The 13,901-nt window shown below is 39.1% G+C and overlaps 1 long non-coding RNA gene across 1 annotated transcript in view; it reads left to right on the forward strand.

The window, feature by feature from the left end:
- LOC147599152 (uncharacterized) overlaps positions 1-12,184 on the forward strand; it is a 30,335-nt gene extending 18,151 nt beyond the window's left edge. The window contains exon 4 of the long non-coding RNA XR_015260062.1: positions 12,105-12,184. This is a non-coding gene — a long non-coding RNA (uncharacterized LOC147599152). The remainder of the gene's footprint in view (positions 1-12,104) is intronic.
- The last annotated feature ends 1,717 nt before the right edge of the window (positions 12,185-13,901 follow it).

Below are 13,901 nucleotides of genomic sequence, written 5' to 3' on the forward strand. Positions count from 1 at the left end.
CCAAAGCCACTGAGGTGGCAGTAGTTCTGCCAACGCACAAAGCAAGCTTCGGGCTGGGGAACTTACTGGGCAGAGATGCAGCATCTTTGAGATGTTAACAGCTGAAGGGGTTAAACAAAGCTTTTCGGAATCCCTGTCTTAAATTTAATGCCAAAGCTTCATTTTAGTTCTTGTCCAGATCTGTGCCCGATGTACCAGGATGAAATGGGTCACCTATCCGAGCTACGTATCACCAGAGGGCAGTGCTAAACTGGGAACTAAAATCTTATTTGGATGTGCAATTCGTGTGTATGGAAAAAGCTGCTTTTGTTCTGCTTCAGATATTACTATTTGAAAAGACAGTTATTTTACTGCAACTAGTGTATGTCTGGGACAACGAGCAATGAGAAACATGATGCTTTTAATTGGAGCAAGGAAAAGAACTGCCAAACATTACTTGTTGGAGTTCAGAAGAGAGATTTTGTTCTGAATTTTACACACCCTGTAAGATACTTGGTCAGTGTTTCTTCTTAAGAACATGTCAGGATTCAAAAATGAGTTATTTGACTTATTCTGTGCTTAGCCTCCTCAGAACCCCAGGTTCTCTCTTTTAGGTGACCCAAAGAGGCATGCTCTGTACACTGCTCATCTGGGGAAATGGGTGTCGCTGCTTTAGAAGCTGTGGCCTGTGTCATCTATAGAAGCACAGCACACAAAGAGTTACTGCAATTTGCATAAAAATGCCAGTAAAGTGCAAACGCTGCTTCATTAATATGAATGAAGTTCACAGGATATTTACAAATTACACAAAGCCCCCCATTTAAAAATATATATATTTGATGCGGGTCACACACAGCGTGTGTGCGAAGCGGTTTCTGATACTGGCCTAACGTGGCGTGACAATAAGTAAATACACTGGTTGTCTTCGTTGGCGCAGGAACTTGGGTTGGGCACTGACAGCGCCAGATGCAGCGGTGCACACGAGTTGAAATGAACTCCGGTGTAGTATATCATGGTAATGGGCTTTGTCAATACCAAGCACGCTCTAAAAGCGGGGCTGAAATCTGCCAGCAGAAGTGGAAAAAGGGTCGGATGGAGGAGGACGTGTCTTTAGTTGTGGTATAAGGCTTGCACCTTTCCAGGAAGCATGATGCACCCTACACAGGAATTAATGGAAGTGTGAAGCATTAGAAGTATTTTCTTAATGAGACTGGTTTCTCGTTAGTCTGTGGTAATGAGAAAGATGAGGTGTCTATGGAAATAATAGGAAATCAAAACTGTGTTCTAGTACACAGCAAAATAATGTAAAATTATGTCAGGCATTAAGACCTACTCATAATACAGCCTCTACCAGTGAATCTATAGAGGCTTATGCTCAAAAAATGATGCTTTTTTTTTTTTTTTGCACTCGTGAATCACCCACATGAGAGTGTATTTTGTCATGAGCTAAATGAAATATAGAAATCTTTCTCTGGATATTATGCATTAATCATTAATTTTCATGATATGATAAATACGGTATCTACAGCGATGTTGGAAAATGAATTACATCAACTTCACTCAAAGCTTAAAGGCATTTATTTTAAAATACTGCTGTCTAGTTCAAGAACACAGTGCTCGAGTATCATAGCTGTTTAGCTTCACAGCAATGAGCTCTTCTTTTTGTGAAGAATTAAATTCCTAACCAATCCCAGAGATTAAAACAATATCATGAGGACTGGGCCATTTTTTTTACACTTTAATTACGATCATAAACCTAAATATCAAACTGTAATTCTGTAACTATTCAGATTGTTCAGTTATACTTTCTGAAGAATGAGAATTTGGAGAGTTGGGTGGTCTGTGTTTTATTTTAATAAGAGGCAAAGCTATATTTTTCCATGGATTAAGTCCAACACAGAGAGAACTGTCAGTGTGAAAACAATAGAATTTATCTCCACTGATGTAGCTTGACATATGAACAAGAGCCTGAATTGTTGCCATGGCAATAAATGTGTAGGACTTATGCATGCATTTTCTGCTATAGGATTTTGATTAATGGCATTGACTAAATAGTCTGAAGTAGAAGAAACACTGCAGCAGGCCTGAGAATAGAGATGGCCTGGAATGGCTGTGCACACCCAACTGCACGCTTTTACTGGTAAAATAAACCGGGGTTGAAATGGGAGTTGTCAAGTCTCCAGTAAAGTACAAATTGAGGATTTAGCACTTAGGCTTAGTGTGAGAATTTGAAATGAAAAGACAGTCTCTTGAACATGAACCGTATTGGAACACTTTTCTCTTTTCATGTAAGGTATTTCTCCTTGTGGGATGAATGGTTTGAATGATACCAATAGTTCTTTTCCATCTTTAGCGGCCACGGGCTCAATACAGATCTTGATTTGGGAAACAGTGAGGTATCTGGCTTTGATTCATTCATTAAGGTATTGAAGCAGTGGGAGAGGAGCCTGTCAGTGTCCTACTGAGCCACAGCCTTTGCTGGGAATGGGGAAAAGTGGTTTTCTGGGAGTGGGGCGAGATGCAGAGCACAGCGTGGGAGGTGCTTTTATTGAGGGAATGGGCAGAACTCACCAGAAAGGCCCCTAAATAGCACATCCTTCGCATTCAAGTAGGTCTGGGTGGAAATAATAAAAGCATGTGGTTTATCTGTATTTGTGTGGGTGCGTATGCTTAGCTGTAGTGCATCTGTAGTACTAAATGGATTTGTTGTGAAAGAAACGGACAGTCTTAACTAGTGTTTGACAGGCTGTGCCCGCACTGATTTTTCAGTGAATTCCGGAGTCCCTATGATTACTGGTTACATATATATGTGAGATTTAAAAATAAATTAGGGAACTTTGCAAACAAATTCAAACAATTTTAAAAATCAGTGAAATGCAAAAAAAAAAATATTTCTTATCTAGAATATGGGGACACTCATTATTTACATTATTTTAAATATATCTTATTCCCCTATTTGTTCATTATAAGAGCTGTTCGTGTTTAATCAAGGGTTCAGATTTTCTCCAGCTCATCATCTGTTCCTAATCAACCCTGTCAAGGAATCAGGCTGCTGAACGTGTGATGTTGCTATCATTTCTATGGTAATAGGATAGTTGATGAGCACAGTGTTGTTGCCTTATTGTAGGATCAGGGAAAAGAGAGGCGGGACTGTGTGGGAGGCAGGGTTAACAGGGACATAAGTGTCCTTTACTTGGAGGAAACAGGAGCACGGGAAATGATGGCCAGTTAAAGGTATTTTTGTGAAAGGGTTCCCTTCCAATTGGCCTCAATGTGAAGTTTTCTATTCTTTTCTAAGCTCACCAGTACCTTAAGAATACTCTTAGAAACACTCATTAAGTATGTTTCATTCCTTTTGCTATTATGCCTTACAGTATGGTCTCTTGATTTGTGCTTCGGTAATTGCTCATTACAAACTTTTTGGGCAAGATGATGTTAATTACTTTAAAGTTCTAAAAACCTGTGTTTACCTGATCCTCGTGCTCCCAGTCTTACTGGCATCATCTCCATCATATTGGCATATTTGTCTCCCCAGTGGGACATGGTAGTGGTGGTGGAACATGTTCCTTGTGGCCTAGCCAGTTTCTTGGGCTTGTGAAATGGCAGTGAAGCAGGCTCCGGTTTATTTTTGTACTTGAAAACCTGGAAGCAGAAGGAAAAAGCTTTTTAAATGGAGACTACTATATTGGTCCCTGGATCCCTCAGCTCTGTTACACTTGGCCTCCATGCCATCTGCTAGTGAGTAGTACACTCTACAGATAAAACTTTGCCTTTCTGCCTTCTTTTCCACACCTCTTCCAAAGCAAGTAAGAAGGAAAGGCGTGCAAAGACAACCCAGAGAGCTTATTTTAAGGATAAGAGTGTTTAATTCATTGGCTTGTGCTTTGGGAGTGTTATGACATCCGGTCCATTATTGTCTAACTCCTGTGTTTCTGGCAGCTTTCATGTCTTACAAAGCTCTGCCTCGTTTCAGGACTCGCAGGGTCCAGGTCTTCCTTTCATGTAGCATGGTAGCTCTCTTTCTTCTATCTAAGGAGTCCTTCAGCTGTGCTGCCCATAGTGTACGGGGAGTATTTCTGGGGGAAAAAAAGGATTTTATCTGAAGTAGCTGTATCCGAGATATCAAGTAACGATGGGATGAACCGGCAGCAGGGAATAGAGCCACACAGCTGGTGCTGGTGTTCATACTGAAGACCTAACCAGGAAAGATCCTGGAGGGTACTGGTTTACTTTCATCTGATCATGAATTCATTCTGTCTTAGGTGAGGAAAAATTCACTCAAAACCATTTGAACTTCTCTAAAATCAAAAGTGAAAATAGCTATTTTGAAGTTATTCATAGCTTGCTAGCAATGAAAGGATTCTTCATGGTGCTTGCCAGTATCTGAATAATGGTCATGTTTAGAAAAGCCTCAGACTCATTTCCTCATGCATCTTCCTTGGACTTTCAAGGAGAAGCTCTCATACAACCCCCACTGTGGGCCAGAGGGGACTGTCTGTCAAGCCTGAGGATATCATAGCACATTGATGTGTTTGACAGATTGTCACCTTAATAAGACGACTATCAGAGACCTTCCAGCTCTCAGGCAAGAAGAGAAACCAGACCAATTATCCTGATTCAGCCTCAAAAAATAATGGGCTTGAATGGAATTCCGAAGCCTGCTCGGAATGCACGGGAAGTGCATGAGAAGCTAGGGAGTTACGGAATCATCGTCATTATACTTTGGCTTTTGCATGCACTAGCCAGCAATAAGTACTGTGATCAACACTCTGGTTCTCCAATGAATATCCTCTCCTTATTGCATAAATTCTCTCAAACTTTCCAACCTTTGTTGCCAGATGAGATGCTGAGGTAGGACTTCAGGTAACAAAGAGAAAAAAAAACAAACGTTACTAGAGTGAGATTAAAAAGATAATTCCTTCTCCAGAGGCTACACTGAAGTTGCATTACAAATTTGCTATTACCCAATTTTAAATCTATTTTTGAATAGTCTTAGAGAGCAGCTGGTTACTCTGACATAACTGAAGCAAATATCCAAACCTGGCATGATGATGTTTTCGGCTGGGCTGTGAAAGTGAAACTATACATGGAGGATCCAGTCATATAGGACATAGGGCTCCAAACTGTGGGGAACATACTTTCTTGAAAACTTTGATGCAGCTGGGTCACATCTTCCCCTAAGCTCCATAACTATGGAGTCCTGAAAAATCAATCCTGTATTTGGTCCTTCTCAGTACCTACTTGATACCACATTCTGCATCTGCACTGTCTGAAGTGGTCTAAAAGTGATCCTTAGCAGAAAAGGGCAACTGGAAGAGCTCACAGTTGTGCACAAGAGCAAACTAGCTCAGTCCATAGTTTGGTCTTAGATTCTTCCCTGACACTAAACTCCTGCAAGCAGCAGCTCAAGAAACATTTTCTGTCATCACTGGTTAGCCAACCTCCGCTCTATCCTGGAATAGAAAAATCTTGCCTCAGTTTATAAGACTTGTGTCGCCTTTCAGCTGAATTGCAGTAATATAGGCAAAATCATCAGTGCTACGTTGCTTTAACGGACGAACTTTCCACAGTCAGGATTAAAGTAGACAGTTGGAGAAGACTGCATTTTTTCAATAGCTGGTCTGGACTATGCTTGAGCTTTTTCTCAAAGCAAAAACAAACAAACAAACAAAAAACAAAAAAAAAACCCCAAACTAGCCCAAAGCTCCTACCACCAACTTAGAGTGCAAGGAACGTTTTTCTTTTTTTTGACCTTAACTTCCCTACGTAACACAGAGCAAAAAAGTAAAGGCTCAATGAAAAATTACTTTCTGAAGAAAGTTTAACTGTGTTTTAATGTGTCACTGGAGGGTCCTCTGATACAAGAACAGAAAAATCTACAGAGACAAATAAATTTTCTTGATAAGCAGATTTTGGTACTTGCTTATGATGTTGCAGCTTGGTTCTTTTCCCCTGTAAATTGTTTGGGCTGCAATTCAAGGTGTTACTTAAGTGCTGTCAGACAAGAATCCAGAGTCAAGGTCTTGCAAGTCTGAGGTGTCCATGCAGTTTCAGACAAGAGTTTTTATTTTACATTTTAGAAGTTAAATCTTTCTTCATAATCACAACTTCACAATTTTTGCTGTTATCTTGTATAAAGTCCATTATGACCGCCGGATACCCATTGCCTCTGCACCATCTAAAATTCATAGCCCTCAGAAACCTAAATACAGGGTAGGGAGTTAGGTCTCAGATCAAACAGGTCGCTGACTGGAAAATCAATATCCTACATTTTTGGTGGCATTTGATTGAGGTAATCCACCTGTGTTTTTTCATGGAAGACCTGATTTTAAAAGGAATTTAAGGAGTTGGAAGTTAAATACACATGTAAGTATCTCTAAAAATTCTAATAGCCATCCATTACATGTGAAAATTACAATAACTTTTCAAGTCTTCAAGAACCTTCAATAAAAATTAGGTTTAATGTAAATTCCTGGAAGTGGTGTAACACACCGAGGAGATGCATGCGTATGAAGAATATGTGGAGAATTAGCATGGGAGCACAAGGACCACTGCCTGTTGCAAACAGAAGCACACTGTGTATTAGCCAGGGAGCTAGCCACAGGAGTACATCGTAGGGAAAATCTGAATTTAAAACATTTGTATCCAGCATTAATTCATCCCTAGCTGTACTTTTATGTTAGTTATATATACTCCATCTATCTTTACGTAGAGGTTTGATAATGACTCACTCAAGCGTATGTGGACAGAAGGACATTAGAACAATGCAAAAAGTTTTATTCAAAGAGAGACCAACTTAAGCTTCAGTATTATATAGATATGTGTGCCTCTGGGCATTTCTTTGCTTTTGAGGGTTGTTGCCTACTGGCAGGCTTTGAGTATATGATCACCAAAGGTTGGGGATGGGGTGGGAAGGACAGAAAACCATGTGAGCTTGAGTGTTCTTAAAAAGCCACTGACATATGAAACCCAAAGACAGGATTGAGTCAAGGAAAGCATTTTCATCTTCAGTCTATTTCCTGTAAAATCCAGCTTCATTTAAAGAACCACCTTCTGGAACTCCATCACCCTTTAGAGCCGAGGTCTGTTGGTTCTGAGCAGTTTTTTTCTAAGCAGACACATTAATAGACAAATGCTTCTGGGATTCAACTGTTTGGCACTCTTTTATGGGTCTGTATGAATACACAGCTTTGTTGGTAGAAAAAGAAAAATATGATTAAAAGATAATGAAGAGTGAAAAAGGGAGTATTTTAAAAAATCTAGCTATTTATCCTTTGATACTAATTTTCCTTGTTTATAATAAAAGAGGGCAAGAAAATAGGAATGTGTGATATTCACTAGTGCATAGGATTATGTTTCCATTTTTCTATCCATAAAATAATTTGCTGATGGTCTGTGAATTTTCCTGGATGAGAGCTTCTTGTGAAAGTATTTCCTTTCTGAAGCCAGGAAAATATATGCTGGCAAATCACCCTCTTTCTCTCTACTGATGATGCCTGCCTAGCGAAAATGTTTTTAATTGCCCTTGCCTTCTAGATAGGCAGTTCTTATCATATCCCGTTATCATGTAATCTTCGGGGCCCCAGAACGTGGCATATGGGTTTATTAGTGGGTAGCATCTGAGGTGACACAGTTGTAACTATACATAGCGCTAGTCAAGATGCCTGCAACCTTTAGGATCAGCACGGATGATCCATTTGAGAGCTAATGATTCCCATTTTTGAAATGCACACAGCTATCCTCAGCAATGTTCACACTTTTCTGTGATCCTTTATACCTCTAATCAAATTAAATGATAAATTACATAGCGTAATCGCATATAGTGTAAATTTTATACCGCAACAGCTTTTAATAATATTTTTCTCTTTAAGGAACTACCTTTGATCCAGTCTCACCAAACAAAAGAGTCTGCCTTAAAAAAAAAAAAAAAAAAAAAAAAAGGAAAAAAAAAAAGCTGTTTCATTTTATATTGGAAAAATACAATGTGACATCTGGAGAATAAATTGTTCAGTCAGCCAGAAATACGCCTTGTAAAAATTGCTTAGGTTTCTGTAACAAGATTATTTACTGCGACTGTTCACCTATAATACAGCACACTTCTGAAATGGACCTTTTATGAAACACATCAAGCACTGTGGAAATGTATTCAGCGCATTAATCTACAACAGTGCACACTTTACAACACTTTTAGAACAGATTTTGAAACTCAGACCATCTAATGAGACAAAGTTTTGTCTTTATATTCATTCCAGTCACGTTTTATGCTGAGCCCTCGGGGTATTTAACATAATGCAATAGGGTTTTGTAGAAAATACAAACAAACAAAATGTATTACTTTTCAGTGACCAGTGAGCTCAGACTGTTCTCTGCCTGTATTTCCATTGCCTCTACCTAAGGCAAATACCACGTGTACCTTTTGCTCTAGAGCTTTATAAATACGTAAGTACCCAAAATGTTTGTAGTCATAGCTTTGTGTAATTAATGGCAACAGACTGATTACGATGGTGGTAGAGCCAAGGTAAGGGCCTGATTCCGAGAGGGTGGAACTGGTTTGTTACGGCTCTAGGTGTCTCCGGTGAAGTAACATGGAAAAATGGAAGTGATAAAAAGGATGCGTTTGTGCCGTATTTTAGGCCCTAGGTTTGCAAGGAGCTGCTTGTTTGTTGTAATGAGGTGGTTTCTAGCTCTGAGTGAAATCATAAGTAGAGGCAGGATGAAAGCTGATTCAGGAAATATCCAGATGTATCAATGGAAAACTGAATTCTGTTAGTGATGTGTGCAAATAGCTAATGTCTAAATCCCAGGCAAGGTAACAGTGGTGGAACAGGTTTATTTTTGCCTGTAAGATAGGTTACAAGGAAGCTGCAAGAAAGTAGGAGGGGTTTCTTGATGTGGGATTCAGAAATCATTGCATTCAAACAGTGAGACAGACACCAAGTTAGGTTTTTAATGCAACAGAATAAATGATGGTCACAAAAGAGCAATTTTTAGTTGCTGTCTTGCCTGAAAGTATGAAGAACATTCTCTTGACTGGTAATGACATTACGTGAATCACATGTTGGGAATGCTTGGTTCAGACCTTGGGTCTGCCGTACTTTGGCAAGTCAGATTGTCCCAAAACAACATTTTTTCCTCGAAGTCCATTATAAAAATGAGAATCAAGATCATAAAATTCCTGAACTGTCAATTGTCATTAAGGATGTAGGTCATAAGAGAAACCAGCTGGAGCATAAGAATGCAATATAAAAGCACAAGGTATATAAAAATGCACTTATTTTTCAGTTTAGCTTCCCCTCTGTTCCAGCAGCGTGGTTTATAGGAAGATCTCGGCACAGGTAAGCTGTAGGTCTGCCCTCAGGCTTTGGGACATGCCTTCAAGCCTGTCCGCGTTTCCTGCCAGTTTAAGTTGCTCGTTACGAACACCAGTCCAAAACGCTCATCGGTTTTACAGCGTAGGGTATTATTTGAGATTGCAACTGTGGATCGCAATTACTTCCAGTGCTTTATACCAAGATATTACATTTTCTTTGTTGCAAAACGATGGTACCATATGGAGAAGGCTGAAATTCACTGGCTGGAGGAAATGAACTACCAGTTCCTGAATTTTTAGTTTCTGCTGCTGACTCGGTGATTGGGCTGAGATAACTTACATCTCATCTTGGTAGTCCAATATGAATTTATCTTGACTGTGGATTGTACAGTGTTTTGTGTATATGAACTATTTTATTAGTGGGTTTGCTTTTATTATATTAAACCAAATCTTTATTAGGAAATAGAAGTAAGTTGTGGCAGCATGTGGTAATTGAGAGATGATGATATCAGCCAGAAATTGTCACCTGTCTTCTTGCTTTCAAAGATATTTCCTAATGTTTCTTCTGTGTCTTGCCACTTAAAATTAAATCATTCCAAGATTGTGAAGTATTTTTCTGTAGAAGCCTTCTGATGTTGTCATTTTTGTCAGTCTTCAGATGTTCAATTTTTGCAGTGCTCCTGATTTCCTGCAGATTTTATTCTTTCTTCCCAGAATGATTCATGTCGTTTTCTAGAAGCAGTGTCTCTTGTATGTTTACTTCTCCTGTCACCAGAATACCCATGCCGTTAGAAGTCATACTGTTTCCTGTAATAACCTCTAGTTTCTTTGTACTTAAAATTGTCATAATTTATCTCAACTGCTGTTACAACATTCTTTTTATTTTCCACCTTTTATTTTGCTTCATTGCTTTTACACTCCACTCCATTTTGCAGTATTGGTGCATTATCTGTCTTCTTTGGGGTTTTGGGGGTTTTTTTTTGTTTGTTTGGGTTTTTTTTTAGTTTTGATTCTGTTTTTGTTTCATGTCCTTGATTTTTCCATATGCACTATGGCAATGAGTTTATTGTTATCTGAGCTATAGATGGAAAACTTAAGGGTATGCTAATGTATACTGCATGTAATTATGAATGGAAATTTATGATATATTACATGTTACATAGCACGTATTCTAAGACTAAGTAACAAAGAATAAGTAAAAGATACAGAATAAAGTAATTGCCCTACCCAATACCTCCTCTTATTGTCAAGGTAGGAAATGGAGAACCTGAATGAAAACCAACTCAGGGAGAAGAGGGCCACCTCTCCATGTAAAAATTCTGTTATACCCCTGAACTTTCCAGCTAAAGTTTCCCCAAGAACTACTGTCTTTCTCAGCTTTTATGCCCCAGAGATTGGTGCTGTTGCTTGGGGCAGCTCTGAGAATTGCGTCAGTAAATGAAGAAACACATGGGGAAGAGGAGCTAAGAATAATGTAAAGAGTTATTCTCTTGCTATTTAAATTTCCCCTGATTTGGGATTTGATCTTTCGATCGATAGCTGGAATTCCAGCTCCATTACAAAACACCTGACAAGAGGTGCGCTCTGTCCTGACCCTGACCCTCCGTGTCGGTGATGTACTGAAGGGTAGAAGACCCCAGCTATCGGGAAGAGACCAGCTATTCCTGCATGGTGCGAGATGGAGCTAGACAGGCCCCTGGCCTATCACCAATCCAGATCTGCTGCTGCTGCTTTTCAGACTCAAGTAAACCAGGTGTTTAAACATATGAGCAGCAAACTAAACATGAAATACAATAGTGCTAGGCACCGAGAATACAGGGAGCTAAGCAGGGCTCCAGATAGTACTGACGTTTCTCTGTACAATTGGATTAAAACCAAACCAGCTTGCTGAATGCCTGGATGTATCACAATAAGAAATAGGAATCCAGGGAAAGTTAAGCTAACTCCTTGCGCTGCTAAAACTAGCAAGGCTTTTTTTATGAAAGAGCCACTGAAAAAACTGTTTCCCTGTACACAGATGGAGAGCAGCAAGATGAATTTGCTTGTGGATTCATGGTTATAGTGTTAGACAGCCTTTAAAACTTCCAGAGATTGTTCCTGTTCAGTTGTGATCCTGCACTGGACTGATAATATTCTTCTTTCTGTGCTCAGTAATCCTTGGTCAGCTACTTGGGCTTACAAGGTCATTAACTTTTTTTTTAAACCAAATCCCAGTATTCAAATAAAAATTGACAGTAAAAGGACATGAAATAAACAAGCTTCTGTTCTGTAAAACTTCATATATAATGCATACGGTAAGCTAGCACTGTCATAGTAACTGTATTATAAAGTATATTGTAAATCAGTCCCTACACAGCAAAATGAGAAGACCGCAGAAATGGAAAAATTCAAGTATAAAGCTTGATATAGGAAAATATGTATATTCTGGTACTAAAATTAGTATCCATATGTATTAGCCATTCCTCAGGCCTGCACAACTGCTGTCCGTAGAACTTGCAGAAAACCAGCCCCTAGTTCTGGAGGAATCTGGTCTTTGGCTCCAGTAGCAGCGTTAAAATGTTTAAATGCTTCATAGCCACTATGTCTCTCCCTCACCCCCCACTTCATGAGCTTTCTTAAATAATTATGCTTGCAGATGTGAAGGAAAGATGCAGGTTGCACTAATCTCATGGTCCCATGCTCTAAACCCAGTATTTAATACAGCCCTTTTCTCTTTGTAAAGCAGGGGTTGGCCGTTCCCAGTACACAGAGTATCTGAAAGGGAAGAGGGTACGCTACTGGGAAATAACTGCTTTGTGTGTCTGCTCTGTTCCAGACTTCAGCTGACGCCTTTCCTTCGCTGCATGGGTAGACACAGGAGGGTCACATAACCCTTGTCGTAGTATCTTCAGCCTTCCCGCATCATGATGTGAATCGGTGAGAGGGGTCTTGTGTTTTTGGGAAGACAGGGGAGGGGCTGGGAGCAGCAGAAAGGAGTCTCCCTTACTTCACCCAAAAGATTGTTGTGGTCTGGCTTTGTGAAGTGGGTGGCGGATCTGTGAAACATCTCATGGAGGCTCTGTACCAACGCAGATGGTGTATTGAGATAAATAATAACAAGAAAGGCTCTAGACTCAGATTAATAGAAAATGAAGGCTTTGGCTTAGAATAGCACGTCTATTTGGGTTAGAATATTTCTGTGGGACATGGGGTGGAAATCTCTCTTAGCAGGAAATCACCTGTTCAGTAAGTAGGGAAGTACTCAGCTGATTATTTTATTGAAGAATGTAAACTGGGGATACCATGCTTATACTGGTGAAAGAAGGAAAAAATGTGTAATTTTTTTTTTTTTTTAAAGCTTTCTCCAAGCAGTAGTGTATCAGTTCTCTTATGCAGTATTTCAGCTCGGTCATTGTGAAAAGACAAGTCTTGCCTTCAGACTGAAGAGTGTAAAGGACTCAGAGAAAACCTATTGGCTGGAAAACTGTCAAATATACATATTTTTCTTTGCTAAAGTTTTTACCTCCTTAAAAATTGGTGGTAAACTCTCTGTAAAGGATTTCCTTGTATAAAATGATTTTAAGTATGTTTTTCAAAATTATCTTTGACTACTCAAACACACGCAGATATTCTGAGTGTGGAAAACTATTTTGCTTAAATAGAGGAAAACTTCAGCTTTCTCCTATTTTCTCATCTACTAAGAAGCTAAAAGCCTCGATAGAAGTTGTGCTTTTGACTGATATAAGTGGGACAGTTTCTTTAGCTCTCAGTTTATAGTGTGAGTTTTGACTGCCTAGGGCTTATTAGCCTGATGCATGTGAGTATCAGGTTACTTATTGCTGATAAATCAAGTACAATCCAATGTATTAAAGAAAAACAACCAACATCCAAGAATAAATAGTACAGCTTGTTTTACAGTCCTACAAAAGAAAGTCCAGTCAGGAATCCTGTCTATGTTGACATATAAAAAAATATAAAAATATAAAAACTCTAAATAATATATTTCACATAGTAGTGACACAAGTTAAATTGTTTCCCTACTTACAGCAAGGTTTGCTGGCCAGAATAAAAGTTGGAGGTGAAGCTCCAAGTCTGCAGATGCCTTCAATTTTCAGCGTTTTCCTGAGTATTTATAAAGATTGTAATCTCATTTCAGAATTTAATGAGATCTATCCTCCTTCAGTGTAGCCTTTGCACATCTGTATCTTACACATATTTAACAGATCCATCTAAAATCACACAGCTCTTTCTTCCGCCGTGCTTCCCCTCTCTTTGGCCAGTTGTAATGCATTCAGTTGTTCTGCTCTACACGTTCGGTACCTATCATCTACAGAATAATTGGCAGCATTATGTTATGGTTTAAATAACGTTCTCTTGAAACAAACCCCACTGCTCTAATCATTAACTGATGGACTAGTACTGAAATACCCTAGATCTCTGGCACAATGTAAATTAGTATTTTATATCTGATGCCACACTGCAAAATATTAGCATTCAGATTAAAAACAAGTGCACTCTGCCAAGAAAAGCTGGATTTAGGGCCAAAGCAGTTGGATTTTGAGATACATTTATGGTTATTTTTTAAAGCATTTCAATTTTGGGAAAATGAAATGGAGGGTAAGCTTTTTGCCTG

This window comes from Chlamydotis macqueenii, chromosome 13 (genome assembly GCF_036417535.1).
Source record: "Chlamydotis macqueenii isolate bChlMac1 chromosome 13, bChlMac1.mat, whole genome shotgun sequence".
NCBI lineage: Eukaryota > Metazoa > Chordata > Aves > Otidiformes > Otididae > Chlamydotis > Chlamydotis macqueenii.